Genomic DNA, 18501 nt, shown 5'->3' with positions numbered 1-18501 from the left:
AACATGGAGGTAATACATAATGACACAGGATTCTTGTAAGGATTAAAAAGGTGATATACATATGTACACATGTGAAAACTCCGATGGACTGTACTGTGCTATGTTGATTTAAGGCATTGTTATATTCCTAGCTCCCAGTTAAGCACAGGAAAAATTCTTTACTACTGATTGACTGCATTTGTCAGAACAACCACGCATAGCTTCTCCATTTTGTAAATATCTCCTTGGCACTGTTTAGTTACTGTATTAAGGAGAATAACTGCCTTACAAAAGACTCTTGCTGCTGAATGTGCTGGAGATTAAAGGATTTGAGAAAAAGAAACTAGGCTTTGATCTCTTCAAGGACCCAAGGTGAGCCCCAAGGGCACACGCAGTAAAAAAACGTTGTAGGGAGATCCTTTTTTAGTTTTAGCCAGTGGAGCAGGCCACAGGCTCTCCCAGAGAGGTGGAGAACAACAGGACATCCCATGAACTGAGATGAAAGAAGCAGTCAAGCCATGCACAGGACCTGTGCTGAAAGAGATTTGGGGAATCGACTGGATAGACACCATCATCTGTAGGCAAATGAGAGCATAAAAACCTTTTTTTTTTCCTTCTGTGAAAAAATACTAAAAACAAAATCTCCAAATTTCACAGTTTTTACTGCTTACATTTTTGTAGGTGGCCTCCATTAAAAACAAAACAAACAAAAAACCCATTGCCATTGAGTCGATTCCGACTGATAGTGAAACATTTTTAAGTTACTCCAGCAGGGATACAGATGCTTTTCATGAACCACAATTTAATTATGCACAAAGGAATGTTCTTTCCATCACTCTATTATTTTGAAATATTTAGTTGATGAACTTGGGCTTCAACAAAAGAAAAGTTACAGCAAATGTGTATTTTTTCTTTCTCCTCTTGCTATAAGAATTCCAGTTGATCTGAACCAGAAACTCTCTATGCCTGGCAATCCTGGATGCAAACTGGATAATTGAAATGGCCTCTGGTTTCCTCCCAGTAATTTAAAAACTTATGAACTAAGATGCAGGTACAACTCTCAATGGTCTCTACAGTGTTGAAGAAGGGTATTAGCAAGTATAGTCCAAACCTGAAGATAACCGAAAAAGTAATTTCTGCTGGGTATTGGAGTGCTTTGCTTTTGTTTGCAGGGGAAAATATATCTACTTGTAGATATTGCTATCTGCCACGGAGTGGGCCCCTGGACTCATGGTGATCCCATGCACAACTGGGTTGGACCATTGTGATCCTTTGGGTTTTCAGTGCCTAATTTTCAGAAGCAGGTCACCAGGCCTTTCTTTCTAGTTTTTCTTAGTCTAGAAGCTCCACTGAAACCCGTGCAATAACATTTGCTGGGAATCGAATCCAGGTCTCCCACAGGGAAGGCGAGAATTCTATCACTGAACCACTAATGCTCACCCATATAATTATTTAGAAGAGCCTAATTTTCAAACTGGAATCACCAATGTCAATACGTTTAAAAACATTTTTTAAATGTCCATGCCTATGAATTCTTAATTTCAACTTAGGATCTATTTTAAAGAAAGAATAAGGAAGAAAGAAGATATTTATGTACAAAGAAAAACTGGAATAAATTATAGTTTATTCAAGTGATTATGCAGCATCATAAATGATAGTTATGAAATGTTTCAAACACACAGAAAGTATTAGTTATAAAAAAGAACAAAATGCATAAATTTATATAGCATGATCAAAATAATTATGTAATACATGCCCAGGAAAAGACTAGACTAGAATAAAATATTAAATAAAATATTAATAATTATTATCTATGACTTTAATGAATTCTATAAATTTTCCATGTTTTTCTTTAATATTGAAAAAACTTTATTAAAATGAAATGAATTTTCTCATATTCCCAGAACACACAGAAACTGCATAGCAACTGAAATTAAATTAATTAGCAGGGATATGTAAGTCTAGAATTTAAAATCCATTGTGGTTTGTCCAAAACGCTAAACACCTGACAGTGGATCATTGGAAACTCCCCTCATAGTCTCAATAGGTCATTAAAAAAACACCTATTTAAAGTTTTGCTTTTGCACATTTGCCAGGGAACTAGGTAGAAACTAAAAAACTCGTTGGTGTTGAGTTGATTCTGACTCATAGTGACCACATAGGGACAGCTGGTGGATTCGAACGGCCAATCTTTTGGTTAGCAGTCAAATGCTTAACCACTGTACCACCAGGGCTCCAAACTAAGTACAGTGAAGTGAATTTACAGCATATTTTTTTTCTGTGTTTACCAAAATATTTAAAAACAATCTCTAAGATTACTGCTGATCAATATTCTCTCCTTAGCTCAATTTTGAGCAAATAAAAATAAGATTCACTTATCTCCATCCCGGTGCTAAAACTAATTTATTTATATACTATACATTTAGCCATAGTTACATTATTTATAAGGTCACACAGTCTGTAATTAAATTATAATGTATTCATAGGCCATAAATGTGAAGGCCTTTGTTCCTTTCCAGCAGAAACGGCACAGAAAATATGCTTTCAAAGATTAAAAAGAAAAAGGCAGAGGGGTGGCTTCAGGTGCTCGTGTATGATTGCTCCTACGCCTTTCTATTGACTTGACTTAGAGAGGCACATTTTTTCTGAGTCTGACTCTTCCGCCTTCCCACACTTCACAAACTATCAAAAGGAGCCACAGGTTTGCAGGCTCCTTGGAGAAGGGGCGTTGTCTTTCTCACTATAAACATCCTTTGGGCACCTAGCACAGCACATGATACAAGCGAGGGGGAATTAGTACAATTTTCCACTTCCAATGACAGTGAGGGTCCAGGTAACCTTTGTTTCCTGAGATGAGTGATGGGTGAACCTGAGGAGCCAGGAGAGAGCTAACTGCTCCATATAAGCCTAGAGAGAGATGAGGCCTGGTTGTAGGGAAGTTCACGTGAAGGAGGGAGCTGGTGAGGCTGGCTCTCTGTGAAGGCAACGCAGTGGACTCTCCCGCTAGCGGGAAGACTAGAGAGAGGGACAGAAGCGGGGAGCCCTCCATAAAACCTTCCTGCTGCCGCTGTGAAAACTTAGTAACATCTACACTTCTCACTAATGCTTTGTGGAATGGGTTTTCTTTAGGGCATATGAAGTGCAGAGTTCTGCTTGAAGGTAGGGGCAAGGTCATGTCAAGGGGAAAACCAACACAAGGATTGCACATGTGTTTGTTAAATTGGATCAAGAGTCCAACAATTGTCGCATACCAGAAAGAGGGTGAAAGGCAAATGTTGTGTTATGTTTTACAACAATAACAACCAAAAAAGAAAAAGAGGATACAGCTGCTGAGACTATTTAGGTATAACCAAACAATTTATGGGATTAGCTCTCTTGGTTTGAAGGCTTAGGGTCATGTCTTCATGGGACTGTCCAACTAATTGGCCTAACAATGTTTTTTAGAGTTTCTGTTCTATCCCCCCAGTTTGGCGAGTAGTGCTTAGGGTCTTAAAAGCTTGCCAGCAGCCATCCAAAATACAACAATTGGTCTCTATTCACCTGGAGCAGCAGAGGAAGGAGACCCAGGAATTGAAGAAGGAACTGGACTGTAGGTCTAGTTGCCTCCATGAATTATTGCCTCCTTGCCATGAGACGGACACCCTGGTGGCATAGTGGTTAAGAGCTACGGCTGCTAACCAAAAAGTTGGCAGTTTGAATCTACCAGGTGCTCCTTGGAAGCTCTATGGGGCAGTTCTACCCTGTCCTATAGGGTCGCTATAAGTCAGAATCAACTCGATGGCAATGGGTTTGGTTTCGTTTTGCCAAGAGACCAGAACTGGATGGTGCTCCACTACCATTACTGAATGTTTTGATCAAGGCCTCAAATAATGAGTTCTGATCACGGGGCAGGGGCTGGGGGGGGGGGGGTAGTGGAACAGAATTGAAAATTTTTAATAGAATCTAGACTTACCAGACCCATTGAGACTGGAGGAATTCTCAAGTATGTTGCCCTGAGACAATTTTTGAACCTTCAAGTGAAACTCCCCTGAAGTCATCTTCATACTAAATAACAGTTTAGTTGACTTAGAAAAGAATGTTTGCCCTGAGCATTGCAATCTTTTGAAGAATTACCTATATTGGATCAAACTGACAATAGTAACACTAAAGCACAGATGAGTAGTTTACGGGGCAGTGAGTCTAAATCAATAGTGATGAAACAGTATGGGAAGAGATAGTGAGAATGGCAAAATAACGTTTGTTGTTTTGAATGTACTCAATGTCATTGAATTGTTCATGCAGAAATTGCAGAATGGGTGTATGATCTGCTGTGTATATTTTTACCAAAAATAAGTATTAAAAAAAAATAAGAGTCCAATAATAATTTACTAAAATCTACTCTGTGCCTAGAACTATGCTAAATGCTTTGGGGGCATACAAATGCAACATTACCCACACATGGGTTCTGCCCTCAAAAACCTTGGTAGTTCCTGAATGTTTGTCACTGATTTCCTGACCATTTCCAAATATTTGGACCATCCTCTGTTGCTGTTTAACTGGAGGGAAAGGTAGACTAAAATTAAGTTTTATTAAGGGCCTGTTGTGAGCCCAACACTGTGCTAAGCATTTAAAATACACTAACTTACGTAACTCCACAACTACATTGTGAGGTAGGTAGTGTCTTCATTTCATAGATGAGAAGGCTCATGCACATACAGGTTAAGTAGCTGTGGCAGGGTACCATTCCTATTGTCTGGGAAATGAGTAGGGGGAAATAATAAAATTGAACCGAACGCTTGTTTTCAGTCTCAGAGTTGTTGTGATCGTAGTAAGTAAGTACAAAGGGCAATTTGAGAAGATGCCAATTGGGAAAGTCTCAGTCAAGCCACAAGGGATTCTCCCTCTAGGCTAGGGTACCCATAAGCTGAATAGGGTCCCCTCTCCCTATCAGAGATTCCAGAGGGGGGTGATAGAGAGATGTGGGCTTCCACCAGTGTGAAAGTTCCCTCTTTCCAACAGGACACGTTATTTAAAAAAAAAAAAAAACAAACCTGTTGCTGTTGAGTCAATTCCAACTCATGGCGACCCATGTGTTACAGAGTAGAACTACTCCATAGGGTTTTCTTGGCTGTAATCTTAACAGAAGCAGATTGCCAAGCCTTTTTTTCTGCAGTACTGCTGGGTGGGTTTGAACCGCCAATCTTCAGGTTAGTAGTTGAGTGCAGACCATTTGTGTCAACCACTCTTAATTATTCCTGCATATACTCAGTGCGCATGTACTGAACACTTGCTGCATCTCACGGGCTGTTCTAGCCACTGGGGATTTAACAGATAAAAGCACGGGGCTAAGAGGACTTCCGTTCCAGTGAAATGACTGACAGGCTGGATGGTGTGGCCTTAGGGAATACTTAAAGTATTGTGATACCCAAACTTACTGTCATAGCCATAACAATACTGACAGATGTAGGCCTATTTCCATTCTGTCTGATCAGGACTCTAGCACTGAAATAACCAAGAGACAAGAAGCAGCCAGACCAATGTGTTGCCTGTGTTATGTTGAGGGATCATGTTTTCCAGGACTTCCACGTCCTATAACATGGTGTACTAGATATTCTCAAAAGTCTTCCTGCTGCAAAACACTAGATGCTGCATAAGCTGAGCAAAAACTGGCACATCATTATTATAATTATCCCAAGGAAAGGAGGTACCCAAAAAGTCACCTGAAGTCTTTTTAGGACAATAGCTCTCAACCTGGGCTCCACATTGAATCATCTGGGGAGCTTTTAAAAGTTCTGCTGCCCAAGTCACGCTCCAAAATAATTAGATTCTCTGGGAGTGGTACTCAGGCTCTGGAATTTTGTAAAGCTCACCAAGTGATTCTGAGGCACAGCCAAGGCCGAGAACCACTGTTTTCTGTGTTTTTTTTTTTTTTTTTTTAATAACATGTGACAGTGCATAGCACACAGGCAGTCGGTAGTCCCAATGTTCTGCCAATTTCACGCTAACTTGCTGATGCTAGTAGACCTGGAAAGTTCTCCAGCTTCTTAAACCTTTTCTCCATGCTCTCATTCCTTCTGCTGTCCACTCCATGCTGGGAGGCAGACATTATCACCTCTCAGATGAGTGCAAACAACCAGCCTAAGTGGGGGCCTTCCTGAGTCAAAATATGCCTCACTTACAGGTAAACATTTTGATTTTTTAAAATGAGTTTCTGCTAAGTTGAGGCTACATGTATAAGCAAAAGAAGAGACACATGAATTGCAACAAAGGGCTGTATTATTTCTACCAAAAATAATCTAAAAGCCAAGGATAATATTCAGTGTGTACCTAGTGGCACTAAGTATACTCTTTCTCTGCCAATCGCTGAGATTTTGGTTCACATACCTCTTTGGAGCCAAAACCTCAAACTTTTTTTTTTTTAAATGAACTGACCAACAAAAATTATTGAGCATTTCCAATGTATAAAATACTGGTAGAATATGTAGGAAAAAATAGGCCAAGAATTACTGAATTTGAGTGTCCCCTTAATTCAAAGTGATCCTAAAGCCTAAAAGGCACTACTAGAAAGTAATGTGTGTGACGCAGCACTTAAAGATAGAAATATTCTGTGTGGCAAAACAAAACTCTGCCCAGCATCATGGATAGTTGCCATTCCACTGTCTGCATTTGGACTCTGAGAACTCCCAGAGTTGGGATGGCAGCAGGGTAAGAACAACAGCAAAATGGAAATTTCCAGGGATTTGTTTATAATTTTATTTGTATAGATCCAAACACAGGTTTCAGATCTGAATTGGAGAAGCATGAAGCATCCACTGTGTTTGGATTGGTCAAAGTAAGACATCAACACATCACAGTCAAGGCACTTAAAAACTCAGAACCAAATTTTATAATGCTAATAACAATTGAAATGAAACAGTATTTAATGAGATCTTAGTATGTAACAGCTACCAATGCTTTTCAGGAATTATCTCACTTATCCTCTCAACAACCCTATGTAGGGACATTATCATTAGACCTATTTTGCAGATTAGGAAACTATGACTCAAGGTCAGGATCACACAACTAGTTAAGTGGCAGAGTGGGGATTTGACCAAGGTGGTCCAACTCCAAAGCTCACCTGCGTAACCACTGTTATACTTCCCCACATATACCAGCTAAGTCTTGGCTGCTGGATGTCCCTGGAGAGTCACACAGTTGAAGGCAATTGGTAGGGCCAGACCCAGGGTAAATGGAGACCAGTCAAGCCCATGGTCACCATGGGGCTGTGGCTATCTTCCCCTAGCTTCTTGGCAGACAACTCTGGGCTTGTCCTGAGAGAGGCGGTAAATTCTGGGCTGATGCACGGAGTGGATTAGGATTCTAAGGCATCTGAAAAATCTTTATCCGAATGGAGTGCCAAGGAAGGAAGGGATGATGTGGAACTGGGCTGCCTGCCTTTCAGAGGTGGGACGCAGAGCCTTTGCTCATTCCCTCTTGGGAGGCAATGCCAGACATGGCTCCTGAGTCTGGGATGGAGTGAGGTGAGGGGTTGGAGCAGAGCTCACCATGTACAAAGCTGCTGGCCAAGCCAAGCTCTGTAACTGAGAGGAAGGGCTGGAAGTGACCAAAGAAAACCACACTTCTTTGAGCTCAGTCAGACAGGAAAAAGGAGTACCATGCAACGATAGGCCAGGCAGAGCAAGTAAAAAGGCAGACCTTGGATAAGAGGACATCATGGGGGAGGAAAGACAGAGGAGGTGCTAACTTTTCTGCATCACCACTGGGTCTGGAACAGGCCTGCCCCTGCCCCGATAGTTACTATCTGTGAAGCAAAGGCTCTGCAGTGCAGAAAGATCCAGTCCGCATTAGCTTCTCCCTCCTGCTCCGAGGCTCTGATGTGAGGCACACCTGAGCAGAGGGGCTTCTGGCTCCGAAGCTCTGGCTTATCAGAAACGGGGCAGCATTTTGATCTCTGGCCCCTGCCTGCCCTCTGCAGCTGGGCTGAGTATCTCTAACAAGCTTCACGCTGCATGGGTCCCCTCGCCTCGCCTCTGTGTACGCATTTTATTCTCCATCAAATGCTCTAAAGCTTCCTGAGAGGGGCCCTTTAGAAGCCAGGGTTACAGTGTAATTGCTGCAGCTGCTGTTGAAACTCACTTTTGGATGCCTGTTCACTGAGCAGGAGAAAGTTCTGAAGGCTCCCATGGAGAAGGAGCCGGCTACCCTGACAAACTCTTGAAGCCTCATTTCTGTGTGGTCTCTTTCAAAACCTTCTGAATGTTCCAGGAGATGGATTTCTTGATAGATTTTTCTCCCTTGCTTGGGGTCAGGCCAGAAGAGAGCGGAGCAGATGTCAGATCTAAAGCTTTCCCAACACACCGCGATCGTCTCTTAATCAACCACTTGACCCCGGCCGGCTAATCTGTGGTGATGTAAATGCAATGCCTCTGAGCCTTCCTCACTCAGGGAGAAAGACAGGCCTCTGAAGAAGCTGGAGACATGCCATCTTCAAGAAAAACAACATGAAAGAATAGGGTGATTGGAGTCAGCTGTATTTCTGACTGTTAGAATATTAAAGCACTCTTTTTTTTCCCTCCTAGAAAGTCAAAATGGATTATGCTTTATTGAGTTTTCAAACCCCTACATGAATTTTCCTTCTGCAAGGTGTCACCTGGGTGACAAAAAAAATACACTTCAACCCCTAACCTTTGCTCCTTTAGACGCAAATTCTCTCAAGAGAGTACGCCGCAGTGAACTGCAGCTTAGATGCGGAGTGGATATTATTATCCACGCAGGAAAAATTGACGGTAGAGCAGTGCTGGGTCAGGGGTCAGGGTCAGCGCTCAGGATTAAAACCTCAGGTGAAAACAGGACACTTGAGCTTGTTGACAGTTATCTTAGTGATTTTTCTCCTCCTCTACCCTCCTCTTGGAGCTATGAGAAAGGGCTGGCAAATGACCAAAGCACACACACAAACATTTTGCTCTAAGAGGTCTTGCTTGGGCAAACATTCATGCTAGCCGCCCCCCAGCATACTGGCCCTTCAAGAGCCTCTCAACTCTCATTGAAGAGATGAGCTCTAAGACTTCTAATTGGCTCCTGAAGGACTGGGGCTAGACTGGTATCAGGGATCTGTACAGAGAAAATCATGCCACCTCAAGCCCCCTCAGAGGCATTCACTCATTTAAGAAATCCCATTTTTCACTGAACGTACTATGCCATGTATTGTAAGGTACACTATTATTTTATGTACCATAAAAAGCGAATTAAACTATGATATAAACTTGGTTATCACACTAAGTTTTTATTTTATCCTAATTGAAAAAGCTCTTTTAGACCTATTTAGACACGGACTTAGGGTTCCGGGTAACACAAATGGTTATATGCTCGGCTGTTAACTGAAAGGTTGGCGGTTTGAATCTACCAGAGGGGCCTCAAAAGAAAGGCCTGGTGATCTACTTCTGAAAAATCAGCCACTGAGAACCTCACGGAGCACAGTTTCACTCTGACACACACGGGGTCACCATGTGTCAGAATCAACCTGATGGCAAACAGACAAGGGTTTATCATATTTCTCCTTGTTAATTCGTCAAAAAGAAAATATAAGCAACAAGTAAGTTTGCTAAAGTATTCCTAAAACTTGTTCACCTTCAAGAATTTGACTCTTCTGAATCCCTTTTGTTTTACACTTTTAATTTTGCAATAATTTAGATTTACCGAAGAGCTGCAAAGGTAGTTCAGTGAGTCGATGCCATCGGTCTGTTCACCGTGATTTGACAGCAGGACTGTGGTAGAATACCTAGATTTAAGCATCAGAACTGCTATTTACTGGCTGTGTGACATCTAAACTTCAGTTTCCTTCTTTCTAAATCGGGATAATAATTTCTCTTATCTTCCAGAGTTGGGAGTCCCAGATGAGGACACCATCTACAGAAGCGCTTACTCTGCTGCCATCGAGTCCATTCCCACTGATGGTGACCCCATGTGCTTCAGAGTAGAACTGTGCTCCATAGGGTTTTCCTGGTTGTAATCTTACAGAAGTAGATTGTCAGGTCTTTCTTCTGTAGCACTAATGGGTGAGTTCAAACTGCCAACTTTACTAGCCAAGTGCAAATCGTTTGTGTCACCCAGGGACCTAGAGAAGCCTTTAGTAAACTGTAAAATACTGTAAAGTACTACATAAACATCAGTTTTATTACCACCTATAAGGCACTATGTTGATTCAGTCCTTGCCCTCTAGCCGATAATAATTCTTTACTTTTTTTTTTTTAATAGTTTTTGGTGCTACATAGTTTATAAAGTATTTTCATAGCTGTTAAATAATTTGATCGTTGCTATAATCCCGTAAAGCAGGTAGACTAAATTGTATCTTCATTTATTATATATGTTATCCTGAGGTTGTGAGGGTATTGCTTTTTAATAGTGGTAAACTCTCCTTTGAACATGTTGCCTTGTCCTTGGCCTTGTCAACACTCTTACAGTTAGTATGGTGCTTTATACCATATGAATAGGCCTTTGCCCGCACTGGGTCACCAGGTCTGTTTTACGTGATTTGAACTTTTCTTAATTTTCAGACACAAAGCTTCTGTGCAACTGGCCTGCTTTTGGGAACAGTTGCCCCTCCCTGGATTTCTTGGAACTCTTCTCTCCGTGGTAACCCTTTGCCTTGTAGAAGCATTGCCAGTGGGGTGAGAGGGGGAGTGTAATGTTAGCTACAGGTGTTTGTAATTGACTTCACCTTTCTTTCCTCTGTAGAATGGTGAGTCAGTTCAACCAGGACTTTGAACCAGTTCGTTTCGGTTTGAACCCCTGCTGAGAATTTGCACTTCCACCCCAGATATACTGAGTCAGAATCAACATTTTAACAAGATCCCCAGATGATTCTTAGGTATAACTCCCTGGGAATTTGTTAGAAATGTAAATTCTCAGCAGTGAACTCGTTAGAAATGCAAATTCTTAGCAGGGGTTCAAACTGGAACTCACTGGTTTGAAGCCCTGCATTCAATAAATCAGCTTTTTCAAGAAGCCAGACCATTTTGCCATTTATCCAAACTTAGGATGTAACAGAGGTCAACTATTTAACACATCAATCTGGAGATAAAAATAAACAGATTTTTCCCCTATATTATCGAAAAAAAAAAAAAGGTTTTTTTTTTATTATCAGCTCCTGTTTTCTTCTTCTGATCTCCCCACTTTCTCCAGTTAGATGTCGGGGAGGTATGGGGTGGGGGTGGGAGTGTTTTGTTTGGCTTGGGAAATCTCCATAGAACAGGCTGGGGAAGATTTCCTTGGATATTTTTAGTGCCACCCCACTCTCCCCCACACTCAAAGAGTAAAGGATTATTGGCAAATCTTTAAAAGTTACTAAAATAAGTGTACTTATTATTTATATGAGTCCCTGGGTGGTGCAAACATTTAACCCAGGGTTTAGAACCAGTTAGTTCTAGTTTGAACCTCTGTCGAGAATTTGCATTCTAATAAGTTCCCTACTGAAAATTTGCATTTCCACTCTAGATATACTGAATCAGAATCTACATTTTAACACCCCCCCCCCCAAGTACGTAACTTCCTGGGATCTTGTTTCAGCAGGATTTGGAATGAGAACATACCGGTTTGAAGCCCTGGTTTAACACACTCAACTGCTAACTGACAGGCTGGATGTTCAAGTCCACTCAGAGGTACCTTAGAAGCAAGGCTTGACGGTGTGGTTCTGAAAACCCTACGGAGCACAGTTCTACTCTGACGCATACGGGGTTGTCATGATACAGAACCAACTTGACAGAAGCTGTTTTATTTAAAGTCTTCTCCCATCTCCAAGCTTTCTCCTCATCTAAATCACATACACACACACACACAAATACACTCATATATTTCCTGTCTTAAAAGTTCTTATGACAAAAATTCAGGGTTTCTTTTTGAACAGTTACTAAAAACAAGATGTTATTTGTCTTTCAATTAAAAACACAGATGAGGTCAGATCATTTGCAGGGTAGCCTGAGGTAAAAAAGTACTAAGCACCATAATTTTATCTACCGTGGAGAGGAATTTAGCATAAGGCTGACTGGCCTTGGACTCTCCCCAAGGGTGTTTTGTTACTAAAGAGGGCCTTATAAGGCAGTTTCATCTAGAAGGCAGGTCTACAGCGGACCCTGACGGCAGGCTCTTGGGATAGGATGGAAATCATATTTAGGGCTCTCAATCAATGTCTATTCAGCTTAGTCATTCTATTTCGGAGCTCTACAGCATAAAAGATCTTGCAATTTAGGAAATCCTCTCCCAGGCTCTTTCCTTCCTCCTTTAGGTTACCTCTCAGCTCTCCAAAAGAGATTCTCAGAAACAGAGGTTCCTCTGATTCCCAATTGAGCATGTCACAGTATTCAGCAGTTTTTACTGGCATGGTCTCCCTGGTGTGTGATCTAAATTATGTGATGTGCGGACACTTAATCCCAGGCCTTTTAATTCCTTCTCCTGAAGAACTGTAGAAGAATCGGTCAGACACCTTTCATTTAAAAATTAATTCCCAAGCTATGAAGAAACACTATCTCATTCTTTGGATGACTTTCCTCTAAAAGAATCTCAAATCCTTTAAGCCCCTTCTTCAAGGTTGCCTATTTGCTTTTCTAAAACACCTTTAGCTTTTCATATCTCTCCTTAACCACAGTGATTAAAACCAGCTGAAGTGATAATAAAGAACCAGTGATCCACCCACCTTTCCAGAAGTTTCTAATGCTAAAGAAGGGCAACTGAGGGCAGGAAAAAAAAATAAAATAAAGAATTTCCTTTGGGCTGGGGCAGACTCTCAGAGACATGACTTTTTCCGTTTCTGATCCAGAAGAGGAGAAAGTAATGGGGGTGGCGGAGGAAGATGGGTGACAGGCTCCTGAAATGGGCAAGTGATTGTAATTCGGTAGCATAGGACTGGCTAACAAGCAAGTGATGTGAGGACACTTGGTGAGGAGCCACTCAGTAGCAGGAAGCCCAGAAGAAGCTTTTCACACCCAAGTTGGTTAGGAACCCAGATTTGACAACAATGCCTCTAAGCTCTGAGAGAGACACTAAAGGTCTTGTGCAGAAAGGGTCTAGACACCTCTCACCAGGATTACTGTAATAGTTTCCTAACGGGAGTCCCTGACCGCAGTCTTGCCTCCTTCCAATCCATTCTCCTAAGGGCATCCATAGAGATTTTTTTTTTTAAGAGCACAAATCTGATTATATCACTCCCTTGATTAAAACCCTCAATGGCTCCCCTTAACTCCCCTGGTTGCCAGTTAAAGAGTTTACCATCTAAACTCCTTAACTGGCCACTAGGTCCTCCAACACTGGGCTCTGCTTCGTGTCCGGCTGCCATCTCCGCTCTCCCTCTCCTCAAGGAGGCCCCACGGAACCCCTGCTATTCCTTCTACACAGAGCACCGTCTCATCTCCTTTCTAACACCCTGCAACCCATGCCAGTGCCTCTTCCAGGCAATTTCTTCTCGTCCCTCAAACTCAGTTAGGACATCACGCTTCCAGGGAGTCACTCCTGGAGCGTCCCCCCAGGCTTCCTGACATCTTTGAGGCATGACCATGTGTAAGAGTACTGCACTGACTTACATTCCCCTGAGACAAACCACCCATTAACAATTTCATTTAATTGTGGAATCCCTGTTCCAACTTTCACGAAATTTCAGAAATCCATTGAGGAATAATACAAGAATACCTGCTGCTGTCAAGTCAAATCTGACTCATGGCAACCCCATGTATCACAAAGTAGAACTGTTCTGTAGGGTTTTCTTGGCTGCACTCTTAATGGAAGCAGATCACCAGGCCTTTCTTCCATGGTACCACTGGGTGTGTTCAAACCACCAACCTTTAGGTTAGTAGTTGAAAGCAAGCCATTTGTGCCACCCAGGGACCTTTTAATACAATAATACAGGCATCTAAAGGATACGTTATCAATATAAAAATAAGCTTCTTAATGAACAAATATTTAAAATCCATTAACTGAAATGAGTTTTTGAAAACCGAATATTTACTACAGCCTTTTCCACTTATGAAGCAGTCTCCATTTTTCTGGACCTAATTCTAACCAAGAAGGGGAAGTGGAAATGGTGGGGCTTAGGGAGAAAAGTGACTGTCCAGTGTTAGCATTCAGGATAGCCAAGGAGGGGCAGAAGAGTCATCGTCAGACATATTCCTGGGCCAAGACTTCAGCAAGGCAGGAGATGTAAGAAGAAAAAGAGAGGAGACAGGCCAGAGAGCCTACTCCTGCGTTTCCAAAGGGGAAGGCACTTTCTTAAGAGAATCCCTCAGTTTAATATTTACAAAGTGCCCAACTATTCGTCAGCCACCATGTTCGTAAAGAATTATAAAAGGGAGTCTCTCTTTTAAGATGTTCACAGCCTAGTAGAGAAGATGGACATTTAATGAGCTGCCCTTTGCTTATTCTCCCACAGTGGTTAAGCTCAGCTGATAACCAAAAGGTGGGCAGTTAGGATCCACCAGCCGCTCCTTGGAAACCCTATAGGGGCAGCTCTACTCTGTCCTATAGGGTCATTATGAGTTGGAATTGACTTGATGGCATTGGGTTTGTTTTGCTCTTTCTCCACTCATGGCTCGTTCACTTGCCCAGAACACAACTCTTGGCTGAAATCTTCGCATGGGTTTTTAGCATAACTTTGCCCACCTCACTTATTATACTGCTCATCTATCCCTAAGGAGCCCTGGTGGTGAAGTGGTTAAGAGCTACAGCTGCTAGCCAAAGGGATGGCAGTTCAAATCCACCAGCCACTCCTTGGAAACCCTATGGGGCAGTTCTACTCTGTCCTATAGGGTCGCTATGAGTCAGAATTGACTTGATGGCTGTAGATACCCACCCCTAGTCAGTACTGAATTTTTCTGATTTTCTTTCTTCACAGTATTAACTATTATGTGAAAATATGTTTACTTGTTTCTGTCTAATGCTTACACTAAGCTCCATGAGAAAGTGGCCTCCTCTGCCGTATTTAAGGCTGTTTACCCTGAAACTGTAGTTCCTGGGTGGCACAGATGGTTAACATACTTGGCTGATAACTGAAAGGTTGGAAGTTTGAGTCTACCCAAAGGTGCCTTGGAAGAAAGGCCTGGCAATCTACTTCTGAAAAATCAGCCACTGAAAACCCTACGGAGTACAGTTTTATTCTGACACACATGGAGTTGCCACGGTCAGAGCTGACTTGATGACAACTGTTTTTTTTACCCAGAAACTAGAAGAGTGCCTGGCAGAGTCATCCATGCATTCAACACGTTTAAAGCATCTATTACATGCCAGGCACTGATCTAGGCCCTTGGGGATATATTAGAGAACAAAAATTCCCTTCACTCATGGAGCTTACTTTCGAGTTGAATAATGACAATAATACCAATTAATATTCATCGAATGCTTTCTATGGATAATCTTTATGACGTTTAATCTTCACAACAACCCTATGAGATAGGTATGATTATGATCCCCATTTTACAGGTGAGGAAATCCAGGCACAGAGAGGTGAAGTAACTTGGTCAAGGTTATAGCCAGTAAGTCGAAGAGCTGAGATTCGCACTCATGGAGTCTGGTTCTGGGGCCCATCATCCTAGCTACTCTGCTATAATGCCTATATGCTGATGTATAGATTTATGTATATATCTATACATACACACACTACATGTGCAATAAATGCTTAGTAAAAAATGGCTAGAAGCATTCAAAAGCCAAACCTATGTGGCAGAGTCGATTGTGAGTCATGGTGACACCATGTGTTACAGAGTCATACTGCTCCATAGTGTTTCCTTGGTTGTAATCTTTATGGAACCAGATTGCCAGGCCTTTCTTCTGTGGTGCCATTGGGTGGTTTCAAACTGCCAAACTTTAGGTTAGTAGTCGAGTGCAAACTGTTTGTGTCACCCAGGGACCTCCAGAAGCATACAAAGAGCCCCAGGAAAACAAAGGATATCATGGAGGCTGGGAGTGTCACATGGCCTCACAGAGAAAGTGACGTGGGCTGACTCTTAAAGGCTAAGCAGGAGTTCAGAGGGTGGGAAGATAAGTGAGGGCGGTGTGTGTGTGTTGGGGTATGGGGGGGCGAGAGGCACTCCAGGCAGACGGTAAGCATGTACAAAGGCATAGAGGCATGAAGAAATATGGTATGTTGAAATGTGAATGGCAAACAGTTACTAAGGCTGGAGTATAAGGTGTGTGGAGGGGGTTGGAGAGGAGGCTTAAATATTAAAAGGAAGTTGTATTGTGAAGGTTCAGTTGCCTTCCACGCAGGAGACCTAGGTTTGATTCCCATTTAATGTACCTCAAGTGCAGCCACCACCCATCTGTTAGTGGAAGCTTGTGTGTTTCTATGATGCTGAACAGGTTTCAGTGGAACTTCTAGGCTAAGATGGACTAGGAAGAAAGGCCGGTCAATCTACTTCTGAAAATTAGCCAGTGGGGGAAAAAAAAAAAAAACCTATGGATCACAATGGTCCAATCCGCAAGTGATCATGGGGATGGTGCAGAACTGGGCAGCGTTTCATTCCATTGTGCATGGGATCCCCATGAGGTGGGGCTGACTGGATGGTAGCTAACAACAACATATTGTAAAGAGCCTTGTATGTACTGCTAGGTAGTTTGGGCTTGGTCCTAAAGGTACTAAGAAGGGAGATCCTTAAAGAATGAGATTCTGATTCCATGAGTACAAATAATTCTGAGGGAGGAGTGGGGATGGTACCCAAAAGGACCAAAGCAGCTGAAATGGGATTGCAAAGGAGATCAGATATAGGAACATGAGAAAAACTTGTAACCAAGAATTGGAATGAATAAAGCAGCACCATGTTCTCTTCCATCTGTCAGATTTTATTATACATCTCCACTTCTCTATTTTGGCTTCTTTTTATTAAAGTGACTCACCAAATTCCCCTGTCTGGTTACCCATGACTTCAGGAACCTCAATAAGATCTAATGGCACTAAATTCGTAAGCCAGTTCCAAGACTTGGGATTATTAACTCATTACCTTTAGAACAGATTTTCAGGTAGGATGGCTTTGTCTCCTATCACAGAGGTACGGAAAACAAGTAGACCAAGATCCCTGCCTGGAAGATGGGTAAGTGTGATCTCAGAATAGAAGGGCAAGACTGGGAGTGTCTCCAGGCCTCCGGGGAGGGTGCTCTGGGAGGTGAGTTTGCAACTTGTAAGGACACTTTCTTAATTAGCAAGACCAGATCTGTTTTGTTCACCCTTGGATATCTAGCACCATGCACCGTGCTGACACAAGGTACATGTCAATAAATGTACGAGCTAATAAATATACGAGACCAAGAGAACAAAACACAGATTGAACCACACCATCATGGCTGAGTCCTACAGCGCCCCCTTGCTCTCAACACTTGAGGAAGCATAAACTCATTTCTTCTAAGGATAGAAGTGGCTGGAGGAACCTAGAAAGTGAGTTTCCTATTCTTTGCAAAGCCCCAGTATTAAATGGTACAGAAGTAAACAGCACTCTGTACAGTTTGCTCAATGTCAAACACACCCCGGAGTCGAGAAGTATGTTAAGAGACCTGTTTTAGCCCCACTTGTCGCTGCAGTGGAAAAGTATTCAGGTGGATTTCACATTCTTTTCCGCTTTTTCGGGCATGGTCTCTGGTCTCATATCTCTAAATTTAGGTTGGGAGGGAAAGACTAGTTTATGGCAAGACTTCCAGTTCTAGATGCTATTTCTCCCAGGATATTTCAGAACATAAAGATAAGCCAGGTTCCTACCCTCAAGGGCTTTGCAGGCTGAAGGGGTCCTGAGGAGCTGGGTGTACATAGTGTAACTAGAAGTTAATGAGACTAGTTCTATATGCCTATCTGTCTCAACATGTTTAGAGATGTAAGTGGGAGAAGACAGAAGAAGATAAAACTAGCTACACAACATGACCTCGACACCGAATAATCACGAGGCTAACCTCAGCTCAGATAAGGCAAGTACCAGTGACTTTGAAAGACTGTGGAGAAAAATTCCTGTTGGAATGTTTATAAGAAAAATCTCAATATGTGAAACAAAGTCAAAGTATGCACACTTCTCTCTTCATGACATGACTGACAAACTGGAGCTAAAGGAACAAATGACTGTTGCTGTTGGAAAAACAGGTGGATTATTTTGGATTGTGATTTTCTAAGTTTAAGGTGATGATAATAGAAGCAGCTAACATTGAAATGGGTGTTTGCAGGTGATCAATACTGAACTCTGAAACTGGTGACCTATTTCCATATGGATTTATGGGAAAAACTCTACAGAAAGAATTACTATTTGGCAAGTTTGAACAAAGTCTGAGCTGTGTTAAAGAATCAACAGCTTCTGTCATCTCCATAGAACTGCCCCCCCTTCCTTTTCTACCATGGCTGGGGCCAGGAGAAGAGCTGCCAGGCTGGATTTCTAACTTTCCTTTGGAACTACTGTCTATGGAAAATATTATTTCAGGCATTAGAGTTAAAATGTCTGTTTTTTCTTGCAAGTCCGGACTTTATTTATGTTCCCATTTCATTTATGGCAAGCTTAGGCTTGTTTGGAATAAAGTAAACTATTAAAAATAATC

General features: G+C 42.0%; 1 protein-coding gene across 1 annotated transcript in view; it reads right to left on the bottom strand.

Moving 5' to 3' along the window:
- IGFBP7 (insulin like growth factor binding protein 7) overlaps positions 1-18501 on the bottom strand; it is an 84114-nt gene that overhangs the window by 64299 nt on the left and 1314 nt on the right. The gene's annotated exons all lie outside the window — the stretch shown is intronic.

This window comes from Loxodonta africana, chromosome 5 (genome assembly GCF_030014295.1).
Source record: "Loxodonta africana isolate mLoxAfr1 chromosome 5, mLoxAfr1.hap2, whole genome shotgun sequence".
NCBI classification, from domain to species: domain Eukaryota; kingdom Metazoa; phylum Chordata; class Mammalia; order Proboscidea; family Elephantidae; genus Loxodonta; species Loxodonta africana.
The sequence above is the reverse complement of the archived record's forward strand: the minus strand, read 5'-3'. Positions and strand labels throughout refer to the sequence as shown.